The sequence below is a fragment of the Xenopus laevis genome, chromosome 5L, assembly GCF_017654675.1.
Source record: "Xenopus laevis strain J_2021 chromosome 5L, Xenopus_laevis_v10.1, whole genome shotgun sequence".
Classification (NCBI taxonomy): domain Eukaryota; kingdom Metazoa; phylum Chordata; class Amphibia; order Anura; family Pipidae; genus Xenopus; species Xenopus laevis.
In genome coordinates, this window is record NC_054379.1 from 52398157 (window position 1) to 52411004 (window position 12848).

The following is a 12848-nucleotide window of genomic DNA, read 5'->3' on the forward strand; positions in this document are numbered from 1 at the left end:
TGCACATTTTTTCATTACCGTCTATGTGTCACGTTCTCCGGGGGTAGCGGGCCCTGGTGCAATTGCTCCCCCGGTAGTTACACCACTGGGTCTGGTCGGCAGTACAGATTCGAGAGACTAAAGAGTCATCAAGGTCATATTGTAGTAAAGAACATGATCCAAAAGAGTAGTAGAAACAAGGCAAGGGTCAGGACAGACAGCGGACTAGACAAGGTCAGGAACAGATCAGAAATGCACCTAGAAACTAATGAATTAGACCTTATGCTGGGCAATGCACAAAAAGCACCTGCGCCTTTAAATATTCTAATTTCATTCCAAGGTGCAATGACATCATACGCACTGATGCACAAACCAGGAAGTGAGTGGCGCAGTTATTCCTACAGAGCGTGCATTGGCACACAGGAGAACATGTGCTGCGGGTGTCCCTGTCACACCCCCACTAGACCACCAGGTAAATTCCTCACATCGGACCTCTGCCATTGACTTCTACATGAACTCGGCAGGTTTTAGGTGACAACACATTCGAGTTACTTCCAGGGTAAGGGGATGATAAGTCTTGAATTTGAATTGAGTTTTGTCCAAAAAACCAACTCAAAACTTTGAAGTCAAATTTACCATTTGAACCTTAAATCCGCCCCAAAGTGTAAAGGTGACCTGTGGCCAGCACATTTTCTAACTGGCTACAGGTCTTCTACATTTATAGTAACTTATTATCATATGAACAACCTCATCTGGCTCCACTACTATTTAAAGTGGACCTGTCACCCAGACACAAAAATCTGTATAATAAAAGTCCTTTTCAAATTAAACATGAAATCCAATTTCAATTTTTCATTAAAGCATTCATAGCTGTTCTAAGCTCATTTAAAAGTCTCAGCTGTCAATCAAATATTGTCTGCCCCACCTCTATGCCATGGGCAGCAGAGTTAAAAAACCCTAATTGGCATTTAAGGATCCCAAAATCACTGAAAGATGATTTAGCTAGATTAATTTGTAAGCACGTACAATGGAAGATCTGTATGGCAGTCAGAGTTTAGGTATTATGAATCTCTCATTTTCTCTATCTCTCAATTTATTTAGAGATGCAACTACTTCATGTGGTTACAGAGCTTTCTTTCAGGGGCATTGGCGTGCAGAAAATTGCCTGATCAATGATACGGTGTGCATACTTACTTAGTATTTTCAGAGTAAACAGGAGGATATTAACCCTTTAAGTGCCAGCAGAATTTCACATTTTGGTTACGCGAAATGCCAGCCGTTTTTAAGCATTTTGTACTTGTTCAGATTAACAAGGTTTTATTGTAGGAAAACCTCCACGAAACTAGGAAAATTATATATTGTTTTTTTCGTTACAAATTGGGCTTCGACATGCAAGTGGAATTTTGTGACTTTTCAGGAGATTTAATGTATATTTTGGGTGAAATATGTAAAAAAAAAAATTGTTAAAAAATTGTGTATATCTTGAGTTTTTTTTCCACAGAAAAGTTAATTTTACATGAATTTTTTTTCTGTTTCTAAAAGCCCAGATCCTGCCAAGTCCAACGATACCAAATATGTATCAGTAACCCACTTTCTTTGTCCAGGAGTAACCCCCAAACTAAAACAGCAGTTTGTATAATTTTACACCAGAACAAAGTAGTTAAGCACACGTGACAGTTGATGCTGCATAACTTTTTTGTTATATAACTTATCCCTTCATGTTTGGTATTTTTAAAAACTACAGACCTTCAGGTTTCTAGGGGTGGTGTAGTTTTCACTCAAAATTCAAACACATTTTACCAGTGCATCATGATATTTAGAGCTTTTTTGTTGCATTTTTAGTTTTTTTCTAAAATGCAAACTAAGACGCAGGAACAAATGTAAATCTGACAAAATAACACCGTTCTAAATGCTATAACTACAGACAATTTGAAAGACAAACTTCTCTTGAATAAAACGATACCCCATATGTATGGATACACATAGAGACGCAGCCCCCAAACACCCCAAAACAGGAGCAACGCATAAGGGCAATTGCAGTTGAAAATCTGGGGGCTGCTCTCTATGTGTACTACTTGCAGTTCTTCAGTCTAAACACCCCCAAACTGTGAAATAACCCCCACAAACCATATATGTCCGAAAAGTGCACTTCTTCAGCTATTCAAAGATGCCATTCTTGCTTTTCTACACGGAAAATTGTGCGCACAGTCATTCGTAGAAGTCAGCGATTTGGTCTGAAATAAAGGAAAAAAGAGTTACAAAGTTCAATTTCTCCCTAAGTTTCCATGGCAACTAACAAAAACCTGCTCAATAACAATCTGCAGGTTCCCCTGAATAGAACAATACCCCATATGTATGGATAAACATAGAGACGCAGCCCCCAAACACCCCAAAACAGGAGCAACGCATAAGGGCAATTGCAGTTGAAAATCTGGGGGCTGCGCTCTATGTGTACTACTTGTAGTTTTTCAGTCTAAACACCCCCCAAACTGTAAAATAACCCCTACAAACCATATATGTCCAAAAAGTACACTTCTTCACCTATTCAAAGATGCCATTCTTTCTTTTCTACATGGAGGATTGTGTCCGCAGTCGTTCGTAGAAGTCAGCGATTTGGTCTGAAATAAAGGAAAAAAGAGTTACAAAGTTCGATTTCTCCCTAAGTTTCCATGGCAACTAAAAAAAACCTGCTCAATGACAATCTGCAAGTTCTCCTGAATAGAACAATACCCCATATGTATGGATAAACATAGAGACGCAGCCCCCAAACACCCCAAAACAGGAGCAACGCATAAGGGCAATTGCAGTTGAAAATCCTGGGGCTGCGCTCTATGTGTACTACTTGTAGTTTTTCAGTCTAAACACCCCCCAAACTGTAAAATAACCCCTACAAACCATATATGTCCAAAAAGTACACTTCTTCACCTATTCAAAGATGCCATTCTTTCTTTTCTACATGGAGGATTGTGTCCGCAGTCGTTCGTAGAAGTCAGCGATTTGGTCTGAAATAAAGGAAAAAAGAGTTACAAAGTTCGATTTCTCCCTAAGTTTCCATGGCAACTAAAAAAAACCTGCTCAATGACAATCTGCAAGTTCTCCTGAATAGAAAAATACCCCATATGTATGGATAAACATAGAGACGCAGCCCCAAAACACCCCAAAACAGGAGCAACACATATGGGCAATTGCAGTTGAAAATCTGGGGGCTGCGCTCTATGTGTACTACTTGTAGTTTTTCAGTCTAAACACCCCCCCAAACTGTAAAATAACCCCTACAAACCATATATATGTCCGAAAAGTACACTTCTTCACCTATTCAAAGATGCCAGTCTTGCTTTTCTACATGGAGGATTGGGTCCGCAGTCGTTCGTAGAAGTCAGCGATTTGGTCTGAAAAAAGGAAAAAAGAGTTACAAAGTTCGATTTCTCCCTAAGTTTCCATGGCAACTAAAAAAAACCTGCTCAATGACAATCTGCAAGTTCTCCTGAATAGAACAATACCCCATATGTATGGATAAACATAGAGATGCAGCCCCCAAACACCCCAAAACAGGAGCAACGCATAAGGGCAATTGCAGTTGAAAATCTGGGGGCTGCGCTCTATGTGTACTACTTGTAGTTTTTCAGTCTAAACACCCCCCAAACTGTAAAATAACCCCTACAAACCATATATGTCCAAAAAGTACACTTCTTCACCTATTCAAAGATGCCATTCTTTCTTTTCTACATGGAGGATTGTGTCCGCAGTCGTTCGTAGAAGTCAGTGATTTGGTCTGAAATAAAGGAAAAAAGTTACAAAGTTCAATTTCTCCCTAAGTTTCCATGGCAACTAAAAAAAACCTGCTCAATGACAATCTGCAAGTTCTCCTGAATAGAACAATACCCCATATGTATGGATAAACATAGAGACGTAGCCCCCAAACACCCCAAAACAGGAGCAACGCATAAGGGCAATTGCAGTTGAAAATCTGGGGGCTGCTCTCTATGTGTACTACTTGTAGTTTTTCAGTCTAAACACCCCCCAAACTGTAAAATAACCCCTACAAACCATATATGTCCAAAAAGTACACTTCTTCACCTATTCAAAGATGCCATTCTTTCTTTTCTACATGGAGGATTGTGTCCGCAGTGGTTCGTAGAAGTCAGCGATTTGGTCTGAAATAAAGGAAAAAAGAGTTACAAAGTTCGATTTCTCCCTAAGTTTCCATGGCAACTAAAAAAAACCTGCTCAATGACAATCTGCAAGTTCTCCTGAATAGAACAATACCCCATATGTATGGATAAACATAGAGACGCAGCCCCAAAACACCCCAAAACAGGAGCAACACATATGGGCAATTGCAGTTGAAAATCTGGGGGCTGCGCTCTATGTGTACTACTTGTAGTTTTTCAGTCTAAACACCCCCCCAAACTGTAAAATAACCCCTACAAACCATATATGTCCGAAAAGTACACTTCTTCACCTATTCAAAGATGCCAGTCTTGCTTTTCTACATGGAGGATTGTGTCCGCAGTCGTTCGTAGAAGTCAGCGATTTGGTCTGAAATAAAGGAAAAAAGAGTTACAAAGTTCGATTTCTCCCTAAGTTTCCATGGCAACTAACAAAAACCTGCTCAATGACAATCTGCAAGTTCCCCTGAATAAAACGATACCCCATATGTATGGATAAACATAGAGACGCAGCCACCCAACACCCCAAAACAGGCACAATGCTTAATATTGGGGCTATGAAGTTATGTGCATGCATCCATATTTTATCCTAAACTATCCCTTACCAATAAAATAACCCCACAAACTATAGATTTCTTGAAAATAAACACCTTCAACTATTCAGAGATGCCATTCCTGCTTTACTACGCAGATAATTGTGGCCACAATCCTTTGTAGAACTCAGTGCTTTGGTCTGAAATAAAGGAAAAAACTATTTACAAAGTTAGATTTATACCCAATAATTTTGGGACTACTCTTGTGGATCTGCATCTGGGCCCCACTACCCCAAAAATATATTTCACTCACCCGTTTCGATTTAGTGGAGCGTCTGAGTTTCATCTGTCCTGTTGAGCAACGACTTCATCTGTCCTGTTGTGCTTCTTCCTACACTTTCACCAATGACAAAATCTGTACCACATTTGCAAATATATTTACCAACAGAATGCATAGTACATTTGACCCATAAATTATGCAAGTGTCCTAAGAAGTGCACACCAGAAGTTTGTAAAAAAGCTGGTGCCCTACTGGTAGCAGACATGGCACGTGATCAAAGTACTATTCCTATTCAGAGAGCCACTGCAACTTGTCTAACCTAAATACTGCATAAATATTCAATGTGCGCTACAAGTACAAAAAAAATGGATTGTTCCAACCACAACTTTTTGGGGAAAAAATTCTGAATGCCTACACTATAAACAATTCTAAATGGAAGACCATAGTGTTCCGCCAAAAACCTTTACTATACAAGAAAACTGAAGACATGCTACCCACAAATCCAGAGATGCCTAAATCTACAAAAACAAATGCAAATGTTGCCCAGAAATACAGACAAACTATAGATAAATGCGCTGATAGAGGAGCTTTTGAGGTGCCAGTAAAAAAAAAAAAAAAGACTTGTGGCATCAGCATTAGAGATGCACATCATCCCATGTATTCATCACGCACCACAAGTTCTATCGTGCACCCTCTCGACCAACCAGCACCTCAGTTTGCTATAGCACCAGCGCAATACAAATGCTATCCATAAAACTACAACTGCCCTAAAGCACCATAGCTCAACACAAAAGCTGAATGCATAGACTAAGAACAAACCTACATACAATTGTTTTTACTGCTACACTGCACAAAAAAATTGCTCACCCTGTGCCAAATTCTATACCATAAATCAAAGATCACTACTGTACAGAAAAAAAAACTGCCAACTTTTGCCTTGTCAAACTTTTTTTATTACCAATATCTATAACCTAGTTATAAGCCAAGTAGGTACCTGCCAAAATGTTACATCTCAATGGGGGGCTTGAATCTGAAAAACCACTGCACAAAACAAAAGAAAGGCACATCATTTTGCCAGCACATATAACCAGTTATTGCTAGCTCATGCATAAAAACCTAGAGCGTGAAATGTTAGATTTCAATGGGGGGCTTGAATCCAAAAAACCACTGCACAAAACACAAAAAAGCGCATCATTCTGCCAGCACACCTAACCAGTTATCGCTAGCGTGTGCATAAAAACCTAGAGCGTAAAATGTTAGATCTCAATAAGGGGCTTGAACCTGAAAATAAAGAACAAAGAAGGACCGCTACTGCTCACTGCTCTTGCCTATATCCAGGTGCTCAGTCAAACAGTGTCCCCACTGTGGACGCTACAAAACTCGACAGACAGACGGCACTTCTGGAATAGGTTTATTGGGGTTGCTGCTGTAAAAACCTAACGCGTTTCGGGAGTATATCCCTTAGTCATAGGACCTATGACTAAGGGATCTACTCCCGAAACACGTTAGGTTTTTACAGCAGCAACCCCAATAAACCTATTCCAGAAGTGCCGTCTGTCTGCCGAGTCTTGAACCTGAAAAACCACTGCACAAAATACAAAAGAAAAAGCACATCGTTTTGCCAGCACACCTAACCAGTTATTGCTAGCGTGTGTATAGACACCTAGCGTGTGAAATGTTATATCTCAAAAGGGGCTTGAACCTGAAAAACCACTGAAAAACCACTGCACAATCACAACTTCAAAAAAACACGAAATAAAAAGCATCACTTTGCCAGCATGTGCATAAAAACAGAGCATGCCAAGTTTACTACATCCTTTTACCACCAACAAACCCAGAGAACCCTAACCTACCAGCACAACTCAAGTCCTCTCGTAGTGTACCACAGTGTGGTACACCTCAAAACAGGGTTGGAAACACAAAGTAGGCTTGCTAGGACACTTGGGACAAAAATATCGCACATCTTTTCGAACACCCCTGGAACGGCAAACCTTACAAATTCTCTGGGCATATCTTTTATTAGGAGTTGGTGGAATTTGTGCAATGAAATGCTTACCCACCATTCGGGCAACATTGTCATTGCCAGGCATTTCTGGAACCTCCTGTACATCTCCAAACAAAAGGGCAGGGAGCAGTTGCAGCAGATAATTGTATAAAGACAATTTTGGGCCTGGTACTGCCGCCTTGTAAACAACATAGGAATTATAAAGGGCCATTTGAATCATGTAAATTGCTGCTTTTTTGTACCAGGCCCTGGTTTTTCTGGTGGCGTCATAGTAAGTTTGAATTTGGTCTGTTTTATCAATGCCACCCATATGCATACTATATTCTTTACAACAGAGTGGCTTTGATTTTGCGGGCCTGCCACGTCTGTGTTGGACAACTACACTCTCATTGTGGATAGTAGTAAGCATACAAACATTTTTTGTGTCTGCAAATTTTAGTGCCAGGAGCTCATCACTTCTAAGAGCATATACTTCTCCACGTTTTAATTTCTTTTGCACCAGTTCCTTAGGCAGTCCTTTGCGGTTTTGCCTAACGGTGCCACAGGCTGGGGTGTCCAACCAGTAAAGGGTTCTAAATAAGGGGATGCTAGTGTAGAAGTTATCCACGTATAAGTGGTAACCTCGGCCCAACAGTGGAGATATGAGCTCCCAGACAATTTTACCACTGGCAGTCAAATCAAGGGGACAACCGGGGGGGTCCAAATTAGTGTCCTTTCCCTCATAGAACATGAAAGAATTAGTATAGCCCGTGCTGCTTTCGCAGTGTTTGTAAAATTTCATCCCATAGCGAGAACGCTTACTAGGGATGTATTGGCGGAATTTTAGGCGCCCTTTGAAGAGCAAAAGGGACTCGTCCACACATATATTTTGGGAGGGGGTGTAGACCTCTGCGAAGCGCTGAGACAGGCTATCTATAAGGGGCCTCAATTTGTAAAGCCTGTAGTGACCGGGCTCATTAGGGGGAACAGCCGCTGCATTGTTGCTAAAATGAAGAAACCGCAGTAAAATTTGGTAGCGGTTTCTTGGCATAACGGCTGAAAAAAGAGGGATGGAAAGGACTGTAGTGGTATTCCAGTATGAAGCTAAGGTATTGCGTTCTACGAGTCCCATTGCCAATGTGAGCGCCAGGAATCTTTTGATTTCATTTACAGTAGTGGGATACCACGCCTGGGCTCTTGAATACCCTGGTAAAGGGTGGCTGGCAAGATACTGCTCAGCGTATAAATTTGTGTACTGGACCATGTCCTGTAGGATGGCCTCTGTGATAAAAAGATTGAAGAAATCTATGATTTGAAAGTTAGTGGTGTCCACCTTGACGCCCGCGACTGCAGTGAATGGGGGAATTTCGGGGGCATAATTACAGGGAGGCCCCCACATAGGCGCTCCAACTGCTGCATCATCACTACCCTCACCCTCTTCTACCTCCATGGGTGCATCTGGCACACTGCCACCAGCCTCTGCCTCTTCCTCTGCTTCTTCAGCAGTAAGCGTGCCGCCACTACTAGCCTCTGCGCTAATAGTGCTGCTATCACCAATCTCTGATTCCTCACTAGAGTCATCAGATGGGACATACTCAGAATCAGAATTGCTAAATTCCTCTGAGCTGGAGTCCTCGCAATACCTAGCCGCTTCCTCAGCGGTATAAAACCGTTTGGCCATTGTGCCAGAAATTTACAGACAACTACAAAGCTAAGAATCAATAGGCAAGTCAAACAAATAAAAAAAAAAGCTAATACAATCAACCAGAAGGAAAAAAAAAAAAAAGCAAGCCAGCAAGATGACTGAGACCCCTGCTAATATAAACAACCAGAAGAAAAAAAAAGCAAGGCTGCAAGATATGACCAACAGTTAACCCCTGCTAACAGAAACCAGAAGAAAAAAAAAAAAAAGCAAGCCAGCAAGATGACTGAGACCCCTGCTAATATAAACAACCAGAAGAAAAAAAAAGCAAGGCTGCAAGATATGACCAACAGTTAACCCCTGCTAACAGAAACAACCAGAAGAAAAAAAAAAAAAAGCAAGCCAGCAAGATGAATGAGACCCCTGCTAATATAAACAAACCAGAAGAAAAAAAAAAGCAAGGCTGCAAGATATGACCAAAAGTTAACCCCTGCTAACAGAAACAACCAGAAGAAAAAAAAAGCAAGGCTGCAAGATATGACCAACAGTTAACCCCTGCTAACAGAAACAACCAGAAGAAGAAAAAAAAGCAAGGCAGCAAGATATGACCAACAGTTAACCCCTGCTAATACAAACAAGCAGAAGGAAAAAACCTTGAGCTTGAACAAATGAACCCTTATGGAATGCTATGGAATAAAGATATGGCACAGTTTACAATCCCTGACTTTCTGGAACAATCACCTAAAATCAGAAAACAGAATAAGACCACTAAATGGTGTCACAGCAAAGGGAACTTTCTTTTGGGGCACTAAACAAGCAATAAAGTGTGCAATAAACAGTGCAAAGAAAACTCCTGAAAAAATCACTAAAATGCAACACTACTCAAAGCAATAAAAGAACAGCGAATACACTAAAATCAGTGGTCAAGGGTCCTAGATTCACTAGTGTCCTACAAAGGGAACTTTTTCGGGGGAACTAAGCAAGCAGTAAAAACAGCTAAAGCAATAAAAAAAACTGTTATTGGAGTGAAATTGGTGGTCAGAACTATAGATCCACCAGCGTCACTGCAAATGGAAAGTTTTTTTGGGGAACTAAACTAGCAGCAAAGAACAATGCAAAGGGTAAACGTAATAAAACCACCAAAAGCAATACAATGAACAGTTATTTGGGTAGGGGAAAACTTTTCTAGAAAACTAAACCAGCAGTAAAGAAAAATATAAAGAATAAACGTAATAAAATCACTAAAAGCAATAAAATGAAGTTATTGGAGTGAAATCGGTGGTCAGAAATCTAGATCCACCAGCGTCACTGCAAACAGAACTTTTTTACGGATGAGAACAAAACAAGTAATAGCGCAATAAAAGTGCAATAAAATCACAAACCAATGATGAAAATGGCCAAAAAACAGTAAAACGCAATCAAATCAGAGCAGAAATAAAGTTTGAGCAACAAATAAAGACAAATGACTAAAGAAAGCAAAGTAAAAAATAAGTAGAGATAAAAAGTAAGAAAGTAAGTGTGTAAGTGTGAGTGTGTGAGTGTGTGTGTGTGAGTGTGGGAGTGTGAGTGTGAGCTTGGCAAAGTTGCCTGTAAGTGTGCTAAGGCCAAAGACAGAAGAAAAAAAAAGAAAAAAAAGATTTTTTTTTTTAGAGAGAAAATGTAAAATAAAGGGTGTAGAGAGGTGCAGTTCAGCTCACAATGTTGAATCCAGGCAATCCAGGCGACCAATCCAGCGATCAAAGCTCAGACAGGCAGCAGGGGGAACGCCAGCAACCAAAAGTGCGCAGTAGGAGGGAAGGTGTGACAGTTGGGGGGAGTTATTTATAGGGGGAGCAGTGGAGACGTCATCAGTGTGCTCCTCGTGGTCTCCACTGCTCCCATTGGCTGCCTGCGACGATCGACGAAGGGATCCGGTAAGTGGACCGCCTCTGCTCGTTGCCTAGGGGGATCTGTGCCTGTTAGAAGCGATGCGACGGTTTTTTTTGCGCATCGCTTCCTGGCCTGGGGGAAATGCTGCAGAACGTAGAATCTACGTTCTGTGGCATTTCAAGTTACTTTGCCTCAGAACGTAGATTCTACATTCTGTGGCACTTAAAGGGTTAATTAACTGTGATAAGAAAGGGGTAGTTTGTGTACTCGAGTAGGTCGGACTGGGGGTCCCTGGGCCCACCGGGACTGCTGTCCATTGCCCCCCCCTCCGGACCCCCTGGCCCCACTATAATGGTGGCGCAGTTGTCCCAACAGAGCGGCTCTCATGTGCAGCCGGAGCTGCGCCAGCGTGCATGCACAGCTGGAGCCGCACACCGCGCTGTGCAGCGCCGCATATTGATTTTTTAGGAAGGCCAAGTAGATTGGCAGAGGGGTCTGGCCCAGCCGGGTATTTTCCCAGTCTCCCACCTGGCTAGTCCGACTCATTCAACAACGTTACCACAAGTTTCCACCAGTATTTTAATATTTGGTTCAAAGCCATACATTTACCAGGCTATGCTAATAAAACTGAGTCCGTTCTGTCACAATATCCTATTTTAGAGTTATTTCGGGAGTTACAAGAACAAGGAGATCCCATGAATACCCCTGGACCTCAGCACATCTGAGACATCATCTGGAAGAATGATGGAATTGGTTTGTGAATCTGTAATGGAGAAAACATGGATCGCTTCAGGGGGGATCCTAAGGCTGCTGCCGCCTGAGACAGCAGCCCCAATCCTGCACCCCTCTCTCCCGCTCCCTGCTTAAAACTTCAGCATCAAAGTGTACAGGGGCTGGATTTACATAGCGGCCTGCTGTCATTTGTTGTCCCCATACCCTCCCCTTTATTCGCGCACATTGTCGGAGAAATGGGGATTGGCGCATGGGAAGTTTAAAAAACGATTGTATCTCCTGCGCATCCCCAGTGTTTCTGAACCGATGGGGGTGTGGTTGAGCAGCATGCCTCCCCCTAAAATCCTGCCACACTAGGCCCGGCCCTTGGTGGCCTATCCACAAATCTGGGCCTGAAAGCGGGTCAAAAGGGGCTGCATCGCTGTTGCAACAATAGATATAGGACTCTCTCACTAGCAAAGCTAAATTTCTGGGTTCCAGCCCGAAGCCCATTCCCATGCACTGGCTACACAATGGTGAGGAGGGAGGGATAATGTGAGGGGCCAGTGACATCAAGGAAATGCATAATGCAAAGTGAAAATAATTGCCTGTCCCACCTCTGTGCCTGAAGCCTAGAGGCTGGGGAAGGCAATATATGATTGACAGCTGAGATTTTTAAATACCTTTATAACAGGTACAGAAGCTTTAGTAAAACAAAAGTTTGGTTCTGTGTTTTTTTTATTACACAATTTTTTGTGTGGGTAACATCTAGGAAATGGAAAGTGGAATTAAGTGCTTGCCCCACCTCTATGCCTGAGGAATTGAGATGGGACAGGCAAATTATGGTTGACAGCTTAGAATTTAAATACCTTGATAACACGTGCAAATGTTTTATTGAAAAAAGAATTTGAGGTTTGTACAACTTTTTAAATAAATTCTTTCTTTGGAGTTACCCACAAGGTCTTTTCAACAGAGACATGGAGGAGGTAGTGTCGCCTAGAGAAACTGACTTAGACCTCCACAGGGCTGGAACTAGGGGTATGCAGAGTAGGCACGTGCCTAGGGCGCAAGGCTGGGGGGCGCCAAGCAGGTCTGGACTGGGAGTCAAAATAGGCCCTGGCATTCCAAGTACAGAGAGGCCCAATCAGCTCCCCACCAGCCCACTAATTAGTAACTAAACCCACAGATTGCCAGTCCGGACCTGGCGCCAGGCACGTACCTTTTCTGCCGCCTACCCTGTGTCCAGTCCCCGCTTTCCCCCAACTGCTTGTTCTCTTTCCCAATCATTCTAAGGTTCCACTTGCATGGCGCGTTGTTTTGCACATGTGCGAGTGCCGCGTCAGTTTGCACATGCGCGCGGTTTGTCGTGGTCTACACGGCCCGGCTCTGGACCTCCATACCTCAAAGTAACACATGTATACCTTTTGTCACTACATTTATACCTTTTGTCACTACATTAGACACTCATTTTAGGGAGATATAGCAGCTTGTCTGTAAATAATGGCCTATTCTACAGAACAGTGAATCAATATCAAAATTGTTAACGGATTATCCTTTATTTTCATACAGAAGAGAAATCAGGAGATCTTTGAAAAAAAAAAAAAGTATTTGGCTTTTTGTTTATTAGGAATTTCAACAGCTATTTAGTTGCTAGGGCCCAATTTACCCTAGCAACCAGACA